At 43.0% G+C, this 7,754-nt stretch overlaps 1 pseudogene; it reads right to left on the reverse strand.

Annotated features, from left to right (window-relative positions):
* Positions 1-2,494: 2,494 nt before the first annotated feature.
* Positions 2,495-4,824, reverse strand: LOC107142250 (annotated as a pseudogene).
* Between the last annotated feature and the right edge of the window lie 2,930 nt (positions 4,825-7,754).

Raw genomic sequence — 7,754 nt, forward strand, 5'->3', positions numbered from 1 at the left:
TATAAGAGACAGTATATATATATATATATATATATAGGTTCGATACCATTAAAATTTCAGGCATCCCCTGAGGGTCTTGGAACATATCCCCTGTGGATAAGAGAGGACTACTGTATATAGTTTGTGCCTTTTCAGTACTAAGTAGTATTGTACAGCACAGCTGGGCCACAGATGGCTAGTTTATCCATTCACCTGTTGAATGACATCTGGATTGCTATTTGGGCACTTACCAATAGAGTGCAGTGTACACTCCTGTGCACACCTTTGTGTGTACATGTTTTCATTTTCTGGACAAATGCCGAGGTCAGACCACCATTGCCTGTGTCATTTGTTGAAAATGTCCCAAACTATTTTCTGAGTGTGAGTGATCCTAATTCTCCTACTTGAGTTTCCACTAACCTAGATCCCATTTGTATTGACTACAGAGGTAACTACAAGACACCACAAAACCACATTCCCCCTCTTAAAAACTTGCTTAAGCGTTAGAAGTCTGTCTCTAAAGGAGCTAAAATAGATAACAGAACCCAACATTCCACTGCCCTTCCCATGCCAGCGCAGATACAGGACTGTTTCCTCCCCACCCCCACAAGGTTTTCTAAGGGAAGCTGTCCAAGATCCCCCAGGCCGAGTGGGATGCTTTATCTGTAACCTTATCTATCCTTACAAAGTGTTGCCACCTCTTTTGAAAGTACTACACTAATTGTCTTCCTTGATATGCTCTCAATTCTCTGAAAGCAGGAAGGGGAAAGGTCTCACCTGCCATCCTACCCTCAATATCTAACCTCCTGCTTGCACACAGTAGGTGGTCAATGCATATTTTTTATGGCTGAATGAACAGTCCTAATCTCAAAAATTGCACAATATCCAGGCACCCCTTACCAACTGATTCAAGTTGACAAAAGAGTTAAAAACCTAGCCAACCTGAGGACAACCCAACCCACTGTGGTTGACATGAATTCATGTCTCCTACATATTTCCAAATAATATGTATTAATGAATTAAGAGTTTTTTCCTAGAAGAAAAAATGAGGCTCTTTGCTTGCCATAAGCAAAGAACACTTTGTTATGGTTATAGAGGCATATGTCAACCTTCAGAGCTTAGATCAACACATATGCTCTAACTAAATAACCTGGCTTAACTGCTTATTAATAGAATTAGTGATTTCTAACACAATTGTTGTCTGTACTTTCAAATTCCATTTTATGTTATTAAGTTCCTTTTAATGCTAGGAGACACGTTTCCAAAGGCAAGAATTCAATATCGCCCTAGAAATGATTATCACCCTAGAGATGTATGTAATTGAATGCATAAGCTAATTCCTGCCAAGGGGCTTGGATACTTCTAATTAGTCTGAGTGCCTAAACCCAAAGCCAGGAATGTATCCAGGCTGTTTCTACTGCTTCCAAAGAGCCTTGTATCCTCCAACTCATCATCCATCCCAGAAGGTCTCAGACCCTTGCAAAGGTAAGATAAAATAATAATTGCAAATCACTTAGAAAAATGACTAGAAAATAGTAAGCATGTGTATTCATCAGGCCTCCCCCCAAAACCAGAACTAAAATAGTATATACATACCCAGAAGGAAACATTTCAAGAAATTGGCTCATATGATTGAGAGGGCTGCTAATCTGAATTTGCAAGGCAAAAACTGAGCATGGTGGCACACACCTGGAATCCCAGCAGCTCCAGAGGCTGATGCAGGAAGACTGCAAGTTCAAGGCCAGAGTCAGCAATTCAGCAATGGCCCTAAGCCATATACTGGGACCCTGTCTCAAAATGAAAAAAATAAAAGGGCTGGGGATTGTGGCTCAGTTGTTAAGTGCTCGTTGGTTCAACCCACAGTACAAAAAAATAAAAATCTGAATTTGCAGGGCAGGCCGAAAATGGTTCCCCCTCCCTAGGGGGGCGGGGAGAGCCATTCCATTTTTCTCATAAGACCTTCAACAGATTAAATGAAGCCAACCCATGTGGTAGAGGGTAACATTTTTCATTCTTCTACCGATTTATTTTTTTTTTCTTCTGGGGATGCACTTTATTTCAACTGATTGTAGTAAACAATAGTATAAAATAATTTCTTTAAAAAGCACCAGCCCACACCCATCATTAATGATTTGATTATTCAGGAAAAGAATCTCCAGCCTCATCTACATAAACACAACACTGCTTCCAGTATAAATGTTAACCCCAAAGGCAGGGAGTCTAAATGATGGATTCTTTATGGGTATTTGAACCATTTCTTACAAAAGGGAATCTGAGAAGAAAGGCTGGCTCCTAACAGATCAGGGACCAGATCCCTTTTTAACCCTTCAGTGACTCCTGGAATGCTCTGGCAGACTGGGATAGGTAAAGAAGGGGACTTTAATTTGCATGACCTAAACTCAAGTCCTATTTAAACTTTTTACTAGCTTGCAGTGGGTCACTCAACCTCTGCACCTCAGCTCCCTCACTTGTCAATCACCTGCTACTTCACAGAGGCTCCATCTGCCGGCATGGTGAACCAGCTCATATGACCTTCTTGGAAAACTGCAGAGTGCTACCCAAGAGTAAAGCGATTTGATGTAAAGGAGGAGGAGGAGACAGAAAAGCAATGAGAGCAACATCACAGAAACAAAGATGAGAGATGGAACCTACAACAGTGTATAAGAGTCCCTGGACACCCCTTCTGGGCTAAGGTCAGGCCTTAGATGATGACATTGGTGGTTGGGTTCACTTGCCCTCTGAACTGCACAGAGAATAAAGCTTGTCATTAGACATGTTCCAGAGCCAGTCACTGGAAAAGGAAATCAATATTCAGACCAATTATTGTGACAGCTACCATTTGTATGATTTAGCACATGATCACTTTTAAATCCTCTAAATCTTCACCTTGTCTCTGGATAGGAGACAGGCTGCTGAGGGGGCCCAGGCCTGGCCATGGACTAGGATGTATCTTCACACTTCCTCAAGCCACAGAAAACTTGAACCAGGTGGTATGATTGTACTCCTCCCCAGGACTCAGTAGCGCAGGAGGGAAGGGGGCCTGGTTGATTGCATCAGGCCAATTCTGGGTCTCAAGGTAGAAGCCGGAGTGCTGAGGATAGATGGCTCCACTCTTGCCCTTCAGTGTGCCATTCAGGAAGTTGCCCGTGTAAAACTGGACACCAGGACACCAATGTATACTTCTAGTACCCTCCAGCTTCCAGCATGATGCACCCTTGCACAGAAATGCTTTTCTTTGGATCCATTCAGACAGAAATTATGGTCAAAACCATCGATGCGGAACTTCTGCAGGTGTTTTCCAAGCTCCACTGGCTTTCTTAGGTCGAATGCAGTTCCTGGCACTGGAGCAACATCTCCTGTAGGAATCAGGGTTTCATCCACAGGCAAGAAAGCATCAGCTTCTATGGTGATTTCATGGACATATATATGTGGGGATCCCTGGCCTGCCAGGTTGAAGTAAGAATGGTTGGTCAGATTGACTGGTGTGGTCTGACTGGCTTGTGCTCTATAGTTGACCACGAGCTCCCCGCCATCCAGGATGTCTATCACTCAGACTTTTAACTCTCCAGGGTAGCCTTCCTCACCATCTGGACTGATGCGGGAGAACTGGATGCCATTTGAGAGCACCTGAGGGATCCAGAGGACCTTGTCAAACCCTTTGAGTCCTCCATGCAGACTGTCGGGCCCATTGTTAATGGCCAGGTGATACTCCTTCTCATCCAATGTGAATGTTCCTTTGGCAATTCGGTTGGCCACCCTTCCAACCACTGCTCCAAAGTAGGCCTGTTTTGGAGGTACCCTTCCAACTCAGAGAAGCTGAGAACCACATCGGAAGCTTTCCCCTGCCTTTGACCTCCAGAGCTGTGATGTTGCAGCCCCAGGAAATGATGTCCACTTTCAACAGGTCTGATTGTAGCTGGAACTTCTCCACTGTCCCTCCTCCCAAGGGCAGGTCTCCAAACACTGTTCTGGTCACCGAAACTATGGGGAAAGTTCAGGGCGTGCAGCTACTCCTTGCTCTTAAAACTCCAGCAGCCAAGTTTTCTCTTCTACTGATTTAAATGTTAATGGCATTTTAAAAAACACATTCATAGCAACATCTGGACTGATGTTTTTGACCAAAAGCTGGGTACCATGGCCTAGCTGATTTAACAAAATTAGCCATCACAGCACGGTATGGGGTAAACAATTATTAAGATTTCTTCTATAGGATTTACTGGACATAAGTTTGCTATCGGTCTCAGAAGTTCTGAACTTTTCTGGGCACAGTAGCATACACTGGTAATCTCAGCTACTGGGGAGGCTAAGCCATTAGAATCACAAGTTCAAGACCGGCCTAGGCAACTTAGCAAGACCCTGTCTCAAATTTTTATAAAATAAGAAGGGAAGGGAGCTGAGGATGTAGTTCAGTACCCATGAGTTCAAGTCCTAGTATCAAAAAAAAAAAATGTCCTGAATTTTATCCTCCTAACACAATGCTCCTCTGCTCCCCTCTCTCTGGGTTTTTTATTTCAATAGATCCCTTGTACCCTCCCCTTATTTCACACTGAAACTCATCCTTCCTGAGCTATTCCTGATTGTGTTCCAGTGTCCAGTAAAGCTCAGGGCAGGGGTGTGCCTGACCCCTTTTTTGTTCTCATTTTTCTCACAGTTTGAGACTCCTCTACCCTCAAAGAAAAGTCTTGTTTCTTTTTGGTTCCTGCTATTCAGCTATACCACCTTCCTCTTTCCACCCCCAAAAATTGCATGCAGCAATCCTGATCCACCCTGATCCACCCCACCAGCTGGCTTCTCAAGGCTCTCGCTTTCCCTTGTCTTCTGTTCTTCCTCCTTTGCCACCCTCATGTCTCGGAGACATGAGTTAGTATCTTCCTATGAAACTGTAACCTGAAACACATCGCCCTGACCTTGTAGACTCTGCTCACTCCATGATTTCCATTACACCATCTTTTTTATCTCATTACAACCTCCAGATCCCTGACCTCTAAGCTTAATGCAGTCTATCACTTTCTGCCAGCTTCTCCTCCTTCTCTGTCCACCCATGTCCTTATTTCCTTCTTCTGTAACTCCGCCCTCTCCCTCCTTTCCTTCTCCTTTCCTCACCACCTCTGCTCAGTGAAAACATAATCTCCTGCAGCCTCGGCCCTCAGATCACCTGGACCCTAAACACTGCCTCGGAGGTCTCTTATGCTTCCTTTTTTTTTTTCATAGTAACTGGTTCAAACTCTCCTCTGATGCAGTTATTCATGGACAGAGTCTTTGCTGGTACATTGTCCTGTTTTTGTTTTTTTTTTCTCATTTTCAATCTTACTTGTCTGGTTATCTCTATTTTTTCTTGAAATTATTAGTCTAACAGAAACAAGCTAAATATTCCTTGAACCAATTATGAGTTCTATTCAAAAAATAAAGATCCATCCTTCAAAGCTCAGAACTGACCATAATGTGGCATCTTAACACATTACTAGGTCTGACTGTAAGCTTGGACAGCCAGCACTTTCTCCGGGTGACTCTACAATGGAAAAATAAAGTTGGTTACAGAAATTGGGAGGAAGAGCAAGTATAATGTTTTGCAAAATTAAATGCAAATATAATTTGCCAAGGCACCCAGAATATGATTATTATTCTGCTGCTGTTGTCCCTGTGTTCTTCTTGGTAGCATCTGAAGAAAAGTTTAACCTTAAAAACTCTGATAAATTTATGAAAGATGAAAAAGTTCATAGTTAGTGTATCAGGGCCACACAAATGTTTGTAGATAAGTAGCTAAAAACTTACGGTAACAAGAGCAATCAAAAGAAAAAATATATCTGCAGGGAGTAAGAGTTATCTTGTGTACTTCAAAAGCATTGGATAAAGCCAACTAAAATATTTAAAAAGAGTTCTCTTGATTTTTCAGTCAGAAATCACATCTACTTTGTGCAGAAGCCAATATAGCATGCAGATTCTACAGTCTGGAATTTCCTTTCCACTTTTGATGAAAGGGATGCAAAATTTGCTCTCAGTGTAGGAGGCTATCTTTCCAGAATCAAGGAGAAGCCAAGAGAGTGTGTAGCTTTCACATGGATTAGTAATCAGAAACCAGACTCCTGTCTTTACATTTCCATCACAAACCACTCTCAGGGACGTGGTCTGTCTGCCCCATGACCTCAGATACTGTAGCATGGCTCACCCAGCTACCTTTCCAATAGCTCATGGTTCTGTCTCTGTAGACACAAATTCTTGTCCCCCACTGCTGACATGCCTGTCTTGGCCAATACATGAGACACCCATGGAAGAAAGCTAAATATCTCAGAAATGATTTTCACAACCATTTTCATATGACCTCCTGAATCAGTTGTAAATTACAGAAATAAACTTTGGCTAATTCAGGAAAAATTTAGGAGAGGAGTTTGAGATATTCAAAGTATCTCTCCGGGCCTGAAAAACCAGCAGCCAAGCAAAAAATTCAAAATTACGAGTTGGCCTCAGGGAGACCTCGCCACTGCCACTGCCTACCCAGCTGCCATCCCCGACAGCAGGCTTTGGATGCATCACTAGGAACCACACCCTTCATACTGGCTGCACTTGGGAGTGGATAGTGCCCATATGACCATCCACACCTGCAAAGAAGTCCCTGCAGTACCACTTCTTTGGATCACCAGCTCCTGAGCCAAAGGCTTGCCCAGATGCTTCTGAAGGAGGGAACTGTTGTCACTATGAGCTCACAAGAGCCACATACCAAGCACAGTGCTATGAGCTTTACTGGGATTATCTCACATAGGCCTTCCAACCAACACAAGAGAGATGTTGTCGTTATGATCAAGAACATCATTTTTGTTGATGCACAGGAAGCCTCGAGAAATTAAGTCACTGTCCCAAGATTAGAAAGCAAATCAATGGAACAGCCTGGATTTAAACATTCAGGCCACCATGCCATATGACTTCTTTTAACACATCTGAAAAGATCTCCAAAGGCTGTAAACCACAGCCAGCTTTCTGGATCATTTCTGGGTTGTTTGTTTCTTTCTTTAATTGAGCATAATTTCCACATTAACTTTGATGTCAAATATTTTAAGTTTTGACTCCAAGTCATCTGTGTTTTATGCCATACTGCTCAGTATGTGCAAATACACTTTGTAATTTCTAGTGCACATTGACACTCCGCAATCAAAGATCTCTACTATTTTAGTGGACACACACATACATACGTGCGTATGCACCTCTACTGCATGGATAGGTAGGTAAGCAGGTAAACCCTCAACACATGCTATTTTCAAAACTCTACTTATTATAATTCCAGGCTAGAAGCTGAAATTTATCCTTGAAGATACTTTATCTTTGTCCTGGAAGGGACCATTTTGATGCTCAGTCTTGCTCATAGGGGTCTACACTTTTCTTGAACTTTGGTGAGGTTATCCAAAGGCATCTGGCTCTATTCTATTCTATTATAGTTAAATATAGTAAAGTGACCTCTAGAGTGGATGGAATATGCCTAGATAAGGATGATTATAAGGTAAGGAATTTAAGGTTCCCACCACCAGACTTGTCATATGGAAATTCAGGATCCTGAAGTTCTGTGGGGAGGGAAGACATGAGTTAGGGGCCCCCCACCTAACCACACCTCCCCCACAGCCCGCAACCTAAGAGGAGGCTGGCGAGGTGAGGCGACGTGGAGGATTCTGCAGGTAAAGGCAATGGCTATGGGAACACAGAGGTGAGAACTGTTTCCTGTTCTGAGTGATGATCTGCTCTGTCATCTCCCGGCTAGCATACCAGCTCCCAGTTCATTCACTCTGTTT

This window comes from Marmota marmota, unplaced genomic scaffold, assembly GCF_001458135.2.
Source record: "Marmota marmota marmota unplaced genomic scaffold, marMar, whole genome shotgun sequence".
Lineage (NCBI taxonomy): Eukaryota > Metazoa > Chordata > Mammalia > Rodentia > Sciuridae > Marmota > Marmota marmota.